The sequence below is a fragment of the Sus scrofa genome, chromosome 7 (assembly GCF_054392235.1).
Source record: "Sus scrofa isolate SSC_HxYL_T2T_F1_AM1 chromosome 7, Sscrofa_HxYL_maternal_Yorkshire_Landrace_v2.0, whole genome shotgun sequence".
Classification (NCBI taxonomy): Eukaryota; Metazoa; Chordata; class Mammalia; order Artiodactyla; family Suidae; genus Sus; species Sus scrofa.
This window is the reverse complement of record NC_139389.1, coordinates 118880089-118893445: the sequence shown is the minus strand read 5'-3', so window position 1 is coordinate 118893445 and position 13357 is coordinate 118880089. Positions and strand designations below refer to the sequence as shown.

The 13357-nt window shown below is 41.7% G+C and overlaps 1 protein-coding gene and 1 long non-coding RNA gene across 4 annotated transcripts in view; one reads left to right on the top strand and one right to left on the bottom strand.

Annotated features, from left to right (window-relative positions):
* The window catches only part of FLRT2 (fibronectin leucine rich transmembrane protein 2), a 101554-nt gene extending 98609 nt beyond the window's left edge, over positions 1-2945 (bottom strand). For all 3 annotated transcript variants that reach the window (XM_084967048.1, XM_084967049.1, XM_021099587.2), the window contains exon 1: positions 2559-2945. The gene's annotated coding sequence lies outside the window, so the exon portion shown is untranslated. The remainder of the gene's footprint in view (positions 1-2558) is intronic.
* LOC146401874 (uncharacterized) lies at positions 26-4740 on the top strand. Its single transcript, XR_014809334.1, has 2 exons — positions 26-995; positions 1138-4740. It is a non-coding gene; the product is annotated as an uncharacterized LOC146401874 (long non-coding RNA).
* Positions 4741-13357: the final 8617 nt, after the last annotated feature.

Genomic DNA, 13357 nt, shown 5'->3' with positions numbered 1-13357 from the left:
TCCCTCTCCGAGTCCCTCCCACATTTCTGGTTTAAAGAATGCTTGGGAGGCGCGGCTGCAACCCAAAGCTTTCCAAGAGGCAAAGTGAGACTCGGCTTTTAACCCTGTCCTCCCTGAAGAGAGTTGCTGAGCGGGCGCCGGGGCTAACAGCCCGGATGCCACCCGGACCATGCACGCTTTCCGCTCTCTCTTGACTCTGCACCCTCCCACCCCCAACTCCAAAGGGTAGTGCTACCGTCAGAGCGCCAAAAGTTGATATCCCCCTGAACGCCCGGGGTCGTACTTCTAAACCAGAAAATCTATTACTGAGACACTGAGATGTGATCGAAACCTGAGATTAGAGGGTCAAAATATAACAAGTCTCTCAACCAAGATGGCGTTATTTCAAACGCAGGCAACCTTGGTGATTTTCCCCCCATCCCCACCCCATCACTACTTTCCTCATCCCGAACCTTCGTAAATAACTTAAAAGGGAAAATAATCTGAAGTTTAATATAACTATTATATTAAACATCCCATTTTCTCCCTTCACGCTGGCACTGAAAGGAGAGAGAGCGTTGTTCACTTTCCCTATTGATTAGGAGGAACAACCAAATTCAGCCTCAGATTCAGGAAACAGGTTTGACAGCGGGGGCGGGTGGGGAAGAGCCTGATTTGCATAACAGGCTACCTTTCCACTTCACAATCTCTTTGCAAAGGTTAAAGAGCAAGGTAAGAAAACCAGGTGCACGTTTCTTTCTTGGGAAAAAAATTTTTTTAAGCTTCTGGTTTTCTCCTCTCATTTCATTGCCGCTCCTCCTGCCTCCAGTAAAATGCTGTCATGTTTTAACAAGTCTGGAGAGAGGCTGAATCTGAACAGAAGAGGGAGAGCGAGTTCGCGTCGAGCGCTGCGCTGAGAAGCGCCGTCGGTGGGGCCATGCGGGAAGCAACCCGAGAGCTTGAAACTAGCTCAGGACCAACTCCCTAAGGATCCACTCGGCTATCGCAGCAGAATAGTAAGGCAGGGGCGGTGTCCACAACTGGCTAGGGATAATTTCCCTGTCCTCAGTTTAAAGTCTGAGTCACTTGGCGCCACTTTCCTAATTGTTTTTATTTCCTTCGCATCCCTGTTGTGTCTATCGCCTTCACGTTTTTGAGCGCCTAAGACGCGTTAAGCAGACTTGGAGAAATGCCCAATTTGCCTCCCGAGCACAAAACACGCATGGATCCACCCAGACGCAAGCCCGAGACGCACGCTGGCACACGCGTGCACACAGGCGCCTACGCGCCCCTGGGGTCGTGCCCACCGGTCGCTGTTCCTGTTGCATTTTGAGAAGCTTGCTGGGGAAATGCTTTGACTTAAAGGTAACATGCCGCTCTTCTCCCCACATGTAGCGTGTGACTAATAAATATCCAGAGGAGGCGGCGGAAGGTTGGGGGAGTTAATTGGACCGGGACAGACTGTGAATGCCATCTTGATGGGAGGTTCCAAGAGCAAAGCGCCAGCGACGACAGCAGCGGTGCCCTCCTTCTCCACCAGCAGCTGCCGTGGCAGGAGCCCCAAGAGCTCCAGGAGTTTCCCTGGCATCGAGTGCGGGTTAAACCCGCCCCAGTCCCTCTGTTCCCTGATGTTCCCTTTCCCTGATTAGTGCCCCGACCTCAACTAGATCTTGGGCTTGATTACAAAACAGAAGTGATCGCGCTGGCGCTGAAATCGCGGGGACAAGACCCGAAACGATCAGCGTGGCAGAGGGATTTTTCCAGGCATCTCAGAGCCCTCGCTGGGACGCGGTGGCAGCTGACGAGGCGAGGCTCCTGCGCTCCTCGCTGTGGCCTAGCTCCTACACTTACTGCTGGACGGCGTAATCCGCCCCCTCCTGCATCCCATGCTCGCGGAGCGCAGAACGCAACCCCAGTTCAGCCTGGTGGGTTTCTCCAGCAGTCACCGCTGGGGCGCTTAGAAGACGCGCTGGTAGGAGCTTAGTGCCAGGCCACTAAAGAACAGCAGGACTGGAGAAAGACTTGGTCTAGGGAGAAATAACCCCTTCCCCTACTCGAAGGAAAACGAACCGGCACCCGCTGCATCTTCTTAGCCACTAATGGACCCCAGCTTGCGGGCAGGGGGCGGGCTGAGGGCTTTAGACGCAACTGCTTGACAATAACGCTGGTGACATTAACAGCAGATGGAGTGGGCGCAGGAGGGGATTGCTACTCGTAGAAGTTACTCATTCTGGGAGATTGAGACGTTGGATTCAGGCAAGCTTAGTGTATCTAGAAACCCCAATTTAGGATCGATGTTCCAGGGGGCTAGCTAATTTGCATTTTGACCCAGAGCTCAGTTACAAAACTCCTTAGAAGAGGTATATTCGGCTTGCAAATGACTTCCTCCAAATCGAGGGAGGTTAAGCAGTCTTTTTTTTCTTTTTTTTTTTCCCCTGGATGTAAGATAAAGCCTATCCTTCCACCCCCAACGACCTGATTTTAAAAAAAAATCCCCCTTAAAAAACCGCGTGGTGCTCGCTGAGCGGCAGCCAGGGCGGTTCCTGGAAACTCCACCTGGTACCTCAGCCCCTTTTTACCTGGCGAGCGCGGCTCCTCTCAGTGGGCTCATCCGAATCCGACAGGGTCGGGGAGGTGGAAAGGGAAGAAGCTGGCTCGGCAGTAGCGGGGCTCCCGGGGCATGGTATTATTTTAGGGGTCGCCGCCAAGGTCCCTCTTGCCCATCGTTGAAAACTGCCAACCTGATCCCGGGGCTTAGTGGACAAGGCGGCGGGCGCAGAGCTCCCTCCCTGCTCCTTGACACAGGGGGCCGAAGGCCAGAGACGCACCCGGGGCGGGAGTCGCGGAGCTTCTAGCGCCGAGATTGCAGCCACTGGTGTTATCTCCGAGCCCTCCTCGTTCCTCTGAGGAGACGGTGGAAGATGCCAAACTCACAAGTGACGGCGACAGGTTTCGAACGTACAACTAACTACAAGGTACCCACCCTGAGACAGTAAGCTGCTTTTCCCCTCCCCCGCCTCTCCCTCCTACCGGGGAGGGAACTGACTTAACCCTGTGTGCGCCCTGCACTCCCTGGAGAAGCTGTAATCGACTAGGAAACCGCAGGCGGCGGCTCCCGGGGCGAGAGCTTTGTTCACGTGCGTTTCCAGTGGGTGTGTTGCTGTCTGGGGGCACTCGCGTGGCAAGACGCCAGTGGCAGGCTTCCAGCGCCAGACTCCGGCATGGGAAGGAGCCCTAGCGTTTCATCCGGACCAGACCCAGCCTTCGGAATCTATTTTTTGCCTACAGTTACCACATTTATTGGAGTTGCCAGCGAAGTTAGGTTTTATTCCTTTTTTTTTTTTTTTTCCTTTTCCCTCCCCTGCCCCTCCGGACCCCTGGATTATTTCCTTTCCTAGAGGGTGCTTTGAAGTCATGGAACTCTCTGCTCATTCTAACTCTAGCTTGTAATTGTTTTGCGTGTGCAAGACGAATTGTGGAAGGCACCCACCCACTCACGCCAAATTTAAATGAAACCGCAAGGAAAGTTGCCTCCCAGCCACCCACCCACCCCATGTCTGCAGAAGCCAAAGGACCACATATTCAAATAAGATTTAAAAAACGGAAGATGGAGGGCGAGGGATATTAAGATGTGAAAGAGGAGGTAGACGTGGAGGGTATGGAAGGGGGTGGAGGTGGGGGGGGGAGAGAGCGAGAGCCTTAGAACGGAAATAAACAGGTTAAAGACAAACAAGAATGACGATGCAGAAAATATATCTGAGTCCCAACGTTGAAAGCATCAGGTCAGCTTTAAGCCCCTGGATTTTAATCAGCAATATTTCCCCAGTTTCTTTGGAAGCTGTTTAAAAAAAAAAAAAAAATAGCGCCTTGGCCACCCAGATGCTTTGCATTTTGTAAATATCTTCGACCAAGTCTCTGGACTCCCAAGAAGTTAACTGGAGTTGGAGGCAGCGAGTCATCTCTCAGACGCAGAAGGAAAGCTAAGACAGGAGAAAACTGACAGCAGGGCTCCTCTGCTGTCACCGTCACACCCAAAAGAGCGAGAACAGTGCCCAGAGCGCAAAAGCAGAAGTCTTCCAAGGATTCCTTCTTTCTCCCTCTCCATTTCGGACTAAAGAAAGAAAGACGGAGCCTTTAAAAATCATTCACTTGAATCTTGCAGAAATTGAGTTATTTTAAATAGAGAAAATGTCTAAATAGAGAAAATCCACCGGATAGATGATGTTCTAATTTCTCTCTGCTACATAATAGCCATTTAAAACGCATCTCTGAGCCAGGCCAGCCCACCGAGTCAATGGGAACGCTGTTTCCAGCCCTCTGGGTGCAGAATTCCGTTGTAAATCCTTCTGGTTTGTCAAGGTGGCAGCAAAGCATAGGAATAGCTCCTCAAGCTGCAGAATCAACACAGGAGACCACATTTTAGGGCAAATACTCATCTACCTGCTTTTAAACTTCCACTTTTGTATGTGTAAGTGTACATAGGGATCCAGGTGAGATGCTTCCTTTGAAATCTTGATCTGAGATAACAATATAATTACTTCATCTTTAAGAATACATTTTTGTGTAATGGCAAAATGGAACCCTGTACAGATTTTGCTTTCTGATTTATGCTCCAGGAAATGTAATAAGACTGAGAAAGGGAGAGGGCTTGGTTGCAGATGTACAGAATTTGTATATAACACTATTGCTCTTTCTAATTATAAGAAAACAATGTCATGTGGATGCACTCCCTATTAAAGACAATTTGTGCAACTACTGAAATCAGGACAAGGAAATTTAAGTATGGAAAATATTGGACTAAAGGTGTGAACAGAATCACTGGCACAAATTTATTAGGCATATGACCCATGAGTCAGCTTTAGAAATGTGTAATGGTGGGGTCAGAGGAAGCAAAAGGATAGTAAATGTGGTTCAGGGGCTCCAGAGGATAATGATTTTGCAAACTCACAAAACTGTGATAATTAGATTACTTTATTTTTATAGGAAAACTATCACTAGCACATAAGAAAAGAGAACTAGAGAAACAAAGAGCAAATCTGTGAGCTTCAAACACCAGAAAATCAGTTTATTCTTAGGATGTAGATCTTCAATGGAATTTTTGCTTCAGTTGAAGTTTGCCTTCTCAAATATTTTAGCGTTCCCCCCCAGCTCCTGCCTCCAGTTTCCTGTCCAGTTCCCTATCTATACGTACATATGTACCTTGGCTTTCTAATACTTTGTGAAAGTGAAAAATAACATTGGATTTGGATTCATCAGATTGCAGTTTAAACCCAAGGCACTGAAAATTTTGATTCTGGGTAAGTTCAGCGTCAAGCCACCATTCACTCTTCTATGAAATGGACATAAAAATACTTGTTCTACCAGCCTTATAATATATAGAATCATAAATCAGTATTTATAAAGGTGCTTTAGAAATTTTAGTTGTTGTCATTGCTAATACTATTATCATTACATCACACAGTCCCAGCCTTCAAAACATAGGAAAATGACATCATACTAAATGTAGCCTGTTTCCCCTAATGTTAACATTTTACATGACCTTGGAGCATTTATCAAAAGGAAGAAAACAACACTGTTACATTGCTATTAACAAAACTCCAGACTTTATTCCTATTTTGTCAGTTTTCCCACTAATGTCCTTTTCCTGTTTCAAGATTCCATCTAAGGTACTGTGTTGCCTTTAGCCATCATATGTCCTATGTTCTGTGACCATTCCTCAGTCTTATACATTTTTCATGACCCTGAGAGTGTTGAATGAGCCATGGTCAGGTGTTTTGTCTCTCGGTTTGGGTTTGGTTGATGTTGTCTCAGACTGGACTCCAGATTCGACTCTAATTATGGGTTGGGGGAAAGAACACCGTGGAGGTGGAGTGTCATTCTCATCACATCCTATCAGGTGGTCTGAGATATCAGCACGATATCACTGATGCTAAAGTCATCACTGTTTAAGGTATTGTGTGCGAAGTTTCTTCCACTATAGATTTATTTGTCCATTTCCATACCCTGTTGTTTGGAAGTGACTCAGTAGTTCCTGATCACCCTCGTGAATTCAGAATTTTAAGATGGGCAAAATAAGTATTTAAGGTGGCTTGTAAACACCCCAAATATGAAATTTATCCAGGAATAACTTCCAAGGAAAATCCTCCTATAGTCTATATCCTTAGGAAAGTGTTCAATGATCTCCTCTTGGGTATGTATTTATTTTCCCCTTTCTTCCCAACCCTTATTGCCCCAGGTACCTGGTAGCAGGTGGCAGATTCCAACTCCACTATGGTAAGGTGACATCCATGACTTCTTCTCTCTCCTCTTCTGATCATGTCATGTTGACTTAGTTCTCCCTCAAAGCGATAGTAGCTATTTTCATCTTTCTCTCTGGACTAGATCTAAGGGCATCAAAGAATTGAAATGGTCTTATTTTTCTATTCTTCTAGTAAATATTCAAAAAAAAACACCTGTGGATTTCATGAACAAGCTCCTCCAGCAGGTAGAGAGACATGCATTCTGTCTCCTAAGATGAGAACCACCTTAAGGAAACCCGTGGTTAACAGAGTGTGGAGAAGTGGTGTCACACATTAGGGCAGGGAGTACAAAATACTCCCTGCCCTAATGTGTGACACCCTTTCTGTGCATGTGGCTCAGTTTATGTGATTCGGTGACACTGAAATGAATACCCTTCTGATTGTGAAACACCTGCTACCGTATGTGGTCCATCCATTCATCCAACAGACATTTGTAGAAAGCACAAAACAGGTAGCAGGTCTGTGATGAACCTGCTCTCAGTCTAATAGAGACACATAGGTAAGTAATTATACATTCATTTGGTAAAAATAACAGTTTAGATGTATGCAAAGTTTTTCACTACTTCGAAATCAGATTCTCTCCAGAAGAAAGTCTTCATCCAAGTGATGAAGAGGATTTTTTGATCATATGTTGATTTTAGAGGGCACTTTGCTGCCTTGTTTTATATCCAGCTTTCTGCATATATCAGCCATAGGTACCAACTAGAGTCCCTTGTCTCATGGGAAGCTCTGGGGGCCAAGAATGGGGAAGTCAGCATGGAAATAGTTGCTTAAATATCCATTCCCCCAAGCTTCAGTTTCTTTGACTTTCCATGAGGGTTACAAGATGATTATGCGTGAACAAAAACAGAAGGTACATACTGACAGGAAACAAAAGCACGTTAAACCATGGAGATTTCCTCTTACATGAACCTGCCATTTGTTAAGCAGTGGTTCTCTATTCCAAAGGGAAGCTGGCAAAAAACTTGAAGCAAACATTCTCCAACAGCACTGGGAAGAATAAGTGAGGGAAATGCCTCTTTAACAGGTAGGGGGGCAATGTAATGACATAAGTTATTTTAAGAAGAGACGAAAGATCTACCCAGGGACTTATTTGAACCTGGTCACAAGCACCATAGAAAATATTACTAAACCTTCTATATCTGACTGAAGTACTGATGAGGAGAGAAGTGCCATTTTAACCTTAAAATACAAACAGCTGAATGAGTATATATGATTCTGAATTGGAATGTGTGTATATATATTTATATATATATATTTATACACACACACAAAAAAAACTTCCCAATACACTATACATATACATATATACACACACACATATATATGTACAAGTCTTACAATCTATTAATATATTAGAAAAATAAAATTGCATTCTTTAGAAACACAAAGACAGTTTTTGAGACTGACTCTTTTTATGAGAACAAATATACTATGTTAAATTTTGTATAATTGCAAAAGCCCTGAACTTGGACTAAGATGGTACTTCAAGCCACTCCAGTGTTATCATGGAAATCACTAACTGCCTGAAGCCTCAGTTTCTCTTCTCTCAAATAAGTAAAACCAAAGACCCCCTGCTGTGGTGCGGTGGCTTAAGAATCTGACTGCGGAGGCTTATTAGGTCACTGAGGAGGCAAGAGTTTGATCCCTAGGCCCGGTGTGGTGGGTTAAAGTTTCCAGCATTGCTGCAGCTTTGGAACTTCCATATGTCACTGTGGGTGGGACCATTAAAAAAACAAACAAAAACAACAACAAAAACAAAAACCTCCAAGGATAGCTATATAAAGAATAAATTAGATGTTATAAATAGCTCCAAAATAAAAACACATTCTCATTATTTATACAATTATTGTGTTTTCCAGGACATAATTTAATTTAATGTGAGATGCGTTTTACTCTGTATAACCTTAAGCCATGGACTTTACTTTTGTTGTAGTGTTTGCTTGTCTAGTAACTTTGTCTCAGAACTTCAAAGATTCAAAGCTACTGAGTTTCTGCAAAGTTGCTCTGAACAATGCTTTCTGGTACTACTGTTTGCTACTAAGTGTTGAACTTCTCAAAAAAAAACTTTCTCAAACTAGGGAATTCTTGGCTTATCTTCTTACTATAGCATTACAAAATTCCCATAAAATTCTGTTGGCTAATTTAAAAAAAAAATTATTGGAGTATAGTGGATTTACAATGTTGTGTTGTTTCAGGTGTAGAGTAAAGTGAATCACTGATAGATAGATAGATAGATAGACAGACAGATAGATAGATAGATAGATATAGATACAGATATAGATATATATCTCTATTCTTTTTTTTTTTTTTTTTGTCTTTAGTCTTTATTAGGGCCACACCGGCAGCATATGGAGGTTCCCAGGCTAGGGGTCTAATCTGAGCTGTTGCTGCTGGCCTACACCAGAGCCACAGCAACGCCAGATCCTTAACCCACTGAGTAAGGCCAGGGATCAAACCTGCAACCTCATGGTTCCGAGTCGGATTCATTTCCACTGCGCCATGATGGGAAATCCATATATCTCTATTCTTTTTCAGATTTTTTCCCATACAGGTTACTACAGAATATTGGGTGTAGTTCCCTGTGCTATACAGCAGGTCCTTGTTGGTTATGTTATATATAGTAATGCATAGATGTCAATCCCAAACTCCTCATTTATCCCCTCCCCCCTCATGTTTCCCCTTTGGAAATCACAAATTCAATTTTGAAATTTGCAAGTCTGTTTCTGTTTTGTAAATAATCTCATTTGTATCTTTTTAAAAATCAGATTTCACATATAAGCGATATCCTATGATATTTGTCTTTCTCTATCTGACTATTGTTGGCTAAGTTTCTTCCAAAGTTCCTCAACTTAGCTAATAGAAGTAAAGTTTTTCAAGAGATCTATTTATTTAGTTTTTTTTTCTTTTTTCATCTTATGGTTGGATTATTTTAGTGCTAGAGTTTTCTAGATTTAGTCATCTAATTTGTTCACTCAGTTAGAACAACTAGGATTTCATGTTCCTCCTTTTCCACTTGAAAAATTTTTGAAAGGTAAAATTAACAATAAAATTTGACAATACAAAATTTTAAAGAAACACTTCCTCACTAGAGCTGAAAAATCATGTATCATGAATGTGAGTTTACCAGCATTTGGTGTTTACTCTTTATCAGTGGTTAAATTCTACTTCCTAAAAACTGAAGAGCCATTGTGGTTCCCAGTTTATTTGTAGACTGACAAAGGCCATAGGGCTCATTTCTCTAAAGAAGTCATTAAGAGTCTGATTTTGAAAGGTCTTCCCATTCCTTGGTATTTTGTAGAGATGTCTAGTGAATCCCACATGCAATGTCAAGCCATAGACAGACCTAAATTTCTATTCTTGGATTATGTATTTTTTTTTTAATTTTATGGCCACACCCATGGCATATGGAAGTTCCCGGGCCAGGGATTGGATCCACGCTGCAGCTGTGACCTATGCCTACAATGCTGGATCCTTTAACCCACTGTGCCAGGTGCAGGATCAAAAGGCACCTCTGCAGTCACCCAAGCCACAGAAGTCAGATTCTTAACATACTGCACCACAGGGGGAAGTCCAAATTATGTATTAATTTTTATTTTTAGGGATTCTGCTTTATTTTCATGTTTACCTAGTGGGATTTCCTCTCCCTTTCACCTTAATGCTTTATAAAAGGTTTAGTGTTAGATTATTAAGTACAGCAGATATAAGAATATGGATTATAGATCTGAGTTGGTGAAAGGCAAGCAGTCAACATAAAGAATACCTTCATTTGTAGAGCCTTGATCCCTCACCAACTTCTAAATTAATCATTTGACCTGAGAGCACCCCAGCCCTCACATATGTCCCAGAACCAGTGGGACCAGTTCTCCTGAAGCCTGTCTAGAATTTAGCTCACTGACCTACTGTACATTTTAGTCTCTTATCAGCGGGAATTTTTTTTTCTTGTCTCTTTGAATAAAACCTAAGGTTATTTAATTTTTTTCTAAATGCCTGTGAATTAAAAGTCACATTCCTTTAAAGATATGGATATTCCTTATATGTCTGTCCTAAGCAGATGGACTTAAAGATTATAGAAGGAAGCTTATAAAAGTTCAAGGAGCCTCAGAGTTCTCGCTGTGGCACAGTAGGTTAAGAACCCAACTGCAGTGGTTTGGGTGGCTGCTGTGGAGGTGCAGATTTGATCCCTGGCAGCACAGGGCATTAAGTGATCTGGATACAACCCCTGCCCCAGGAACTTCTATATGCCACAGGTATGACCATTAAAATAAATAATAATAATTAATAACAATAATAATAAGCTAAAGGAGACTTGGGATCATTAAGAAAATGCAAATCAAAACTACAGTGAGACTACTTGACTCTCACTATAATGGCAGCCACCCCCCCAAAAAAAAATGTAATAAAACCTTAAAACATTAACCAGTGTTGGTGAGAAAGTAAATAATTTGGAAGCCTCATCCATTGCTGAGGGGAATGTAAAATTAACAGCCAATTTGGAGAACAGTTTGATATAAAGGTTTCTTTCAAAGTTAAATAAAAATTTATCCTATGACCTAGAAATCCCACTCTTAGATATATCTACCCAAGAGAAAGGAAAATATGTTTTCTCACAAATATTTTCACATAAATGTCCTTAGAAGCATTATTTGTAATAATCCTAAATTGGAAGCAATCTAAATGTCTATCAACTGATGAATGGTAGACAAATTGTGGCATATCCATGCAATGAAACACTATTTGGGGATAAAAAGGAACGAAGTAGGCATATATGCTAAGGCATGGATGAACCTCAAAAATAGCTCATTCAGTGAAATAAGCCATATTCAAGATACTTTCTACTCTAGGATTTAATTTATAGAAATATATAAAAAAGACAAAGTTTATTAACACAAAAATCAGAATAGTAGTTGCCAGGGTGAAGAGGAACTGTGGGAGAGAAGAAGGAATGGAGATTGGCAGTAAATGTACATGAAAGGTCACGATGCAGTAACAAAAATGTTCTGAAATTGATTCACGGTGAAGGGATTCATAACTTGGTAAATTTATTTAAAATAATCCTTGAATCATACACTTGAAAAGAGTGAATTATGTAGTATGCAAATACATCTCAATAAAATTATTTTTTAAAAGTTAAGAGGATTGATGTTAACATTGAATATTTAATCTTGTAAATATTCATGTTAGATCTTCGTACATCACCAGTAAACAGGACTTGAAATATCTTAGGAGTGATAAATAAAGAACAGGAGAGTATTAGAAACAGTAAACTAATATGCAAGCCTCAACAATTCTTTCTTCCCACTTCTTCAAAACAGCAGGTCATTTAGCAAATCTACCCACATGATCTGTAAAATTCCAAAGTAAAATAAACAAAATACCGAGTGATATCTCCGGGAAAAAAATTTAAGAAGGTCTATGAATCACTATGGGCAAATGAATTTTCTGCTTCTGTGTTAAGTTCTCTGCTTACCAGATTCCTCTGCAAAAGATTCTTCTCTTTTTACAATCCATAGTACATTTGTTTACTATGGCTCAAGGAAATATGATATTTTATTAATAAAAATCTATGTTTCATAATAGGATTACCAGTTCTTTTAACATAGCCCTTGAACGGTTTAATTCTTTCAGATATTCATCAATCAGGAAACTTCTTTCTTTCTGTCCAGTTAAGGCAATATAAATATCATTTTGTGTGGATGTCAAATTTTTCTTTTTTCTGGCAAAACAAGAAAGCACAAGACAGATGGGTTAAGAAGAAAGTCAGAGACAGTATCAGTTGCCAAAGGGAAAAAAAAAAGTAAAATAAAGACAACATCTTGTCCATCAAGTAGCTCAGATCAAGAGTCTTTCTTTTCTCAAATGATGACAGCTCCAGAGCTGTGAGCAACCGGAAAATAAATAAGCCCACTAAGGATGTTTCTCCATGATTTCTACTCTAATGTCCGGAATAGACAAATATGTCATTTTAATAGGAAGATTATCTGAAAAAAAGTTAGTGTGCCAAGAAAAGAAAAGAGAAATGAATAAGGGCCTGCCATGTCTCTTACAATGGGATAAACTGTCAACACAGTTTTCTGGGTACCACTGATGAACATGCTCCAGAAAAATACTCTACCCTCAAAATAGAAAAGGATCCAAAGGACAGGTTTATAATCCTCCTATGAGGTGCTTCAGCACAAGTGACATGGTTGCTCCCAGTGGAAAATGGGCCCTGACTGGTATTTCTGTGTTCATTTTTCTCAAACAGGAGTTTGCCCACTGGAGGTGGTGAAATGGAGTTTGTGTGCTCTCTAATGGCCTTTTTACGGCCAGGCAGACCTTGTTTTTCAGGCCTTGGGAAGCTGTTGATAGAATGAAGGAGGTTAGAACTGTGACTAGATCTACAGGGCCCTGGGTCATCCATCACCCGTTTACAAGAGTATTCCAGACGGCAGAGAGATGGGGATGAGCGCATCTAATGAGGTGTGAGCTTTGAATGGACAGAAAAACACAAGCCTGAAGGTGTGGAGTTCAGCTTCTTGAAGTGATACAATGAAAAATATTTAAAATATTTTATCATGGCTATATAGCACATGTATTTTTCATTTTTCACATCATGTACTCTCAGACTTTAGGAAAAGACTAGGTTTTGTAGGGCATTGGGAGAATTTCTTAATTGGGCAAGTTCTTTATCAATGCCTCCTAGACGTGTTTAAATGTAAGAGCATGTTGCATGTCTATTTGGAGTAGAATCAGGCTGAGTTCTGGTATCAAATATGTTCCTAAGTAGCTGAGGATTTAGGAAAGCCGCTCAACTTTCATAGGCCCCGGGTGTCTCATCACATAGGTAATAATAATTTCTATGTATCATTTTGTAAGCAGAGAATTAAGTGGTAAATGCAAGAGTATCGAAGAGAAAAGCATGTCCCTAAGCGAAGGTGTCATTCTTATTAAAAATGAGACTGTCTCCTCTTTAACCCTTTAGTTTGCTTGAGGATGAAAGCCAGGGTAACTCCTTGAGGAAATGATCAGCTTTTGGCTTACATTTTTTATATTAGGAGGGGGATGCAGGACTGATCTTCAGATGTGACAAGTACAAA